Raw genomic sequence first — 817 nt, 5'->3', positions numbered from 1 at the left:
TATTGATATTCATGTTATTATTTTTATAGAAAAATGGATGGGTGGAAATAATGCTCTTTCTGACACGAACGCGACCCCAATGTCGACAAAAGCTTTAACAAAAATGGATGGATAGATGTGACATGTCAGACTGTGAATTGCTCTCAATATTACTGACTCGTCTAATTCATCGTCAGTGATTTTAAATTCAAACTGTAAGAAAATATGTAGAGTATTTCATTCAGACATTATGCAGCCTTCCCTCTCCTCTACATTTTGCACATTTCACAGACATGTTGACAATAAACAATATAATCAACATAAAAATAATTACAAACATTGTGTTTTCATTGAGGTGAATATTCTGCCATAGTTTCAGTAAATCTGAAGCTCAGGTCAGCACAAGGCTGTGAAGGGTGCGCACGCTACGTTAAAGCCATTCTATGAGCGTGCCTGCGAGTGCATGGCAAATGATTTACACGCTATCGGTCACGCCGTAGGTCTCTGATTGGTTGTTCTTCATCGAACATGGTGGTTTCAAAATCACAGTACTCACAGGTATATATATATTCTTTATCTTCTGTGTAGAAAAACAAGACAATTGTGCAATTTTTTTATTTCGGTGAAAACTAGTTATATTCTTGTCAGTTCAACATTTTTCATTGAAACAATTAATAAATCCACCGTTGCATTTAATATGTTTTGCGTGTTAAACTAGTTACAAATAGGTGTGTTATAATTTTCTGTATAAAAGTTCAACTGTATGCTGAAGGAAAATATCAACTAAACTGTCAATTTAGTTGATTAAAATTGCTCTTCGTTTTCATTGACTAAAATT

Source organism: Festucalex cinctus, chromosome 2 (genome assembly GCF_051991245.1).
Source record: "Festucalex cinctus isolate MCC-2025b chromosome 2, RoL_Fcin_1.0, whole genome shotgun sequence".
Classification (NCBI taxonomy): Eukaryota; Metazoa; Chordata; class Actinopteri; order Syngnathiformes; family Syngnathidae; genus Festucalex; species Festucalex cinctus.
This window is presented reverse-complemented; position numbering follows the sequence as displayed.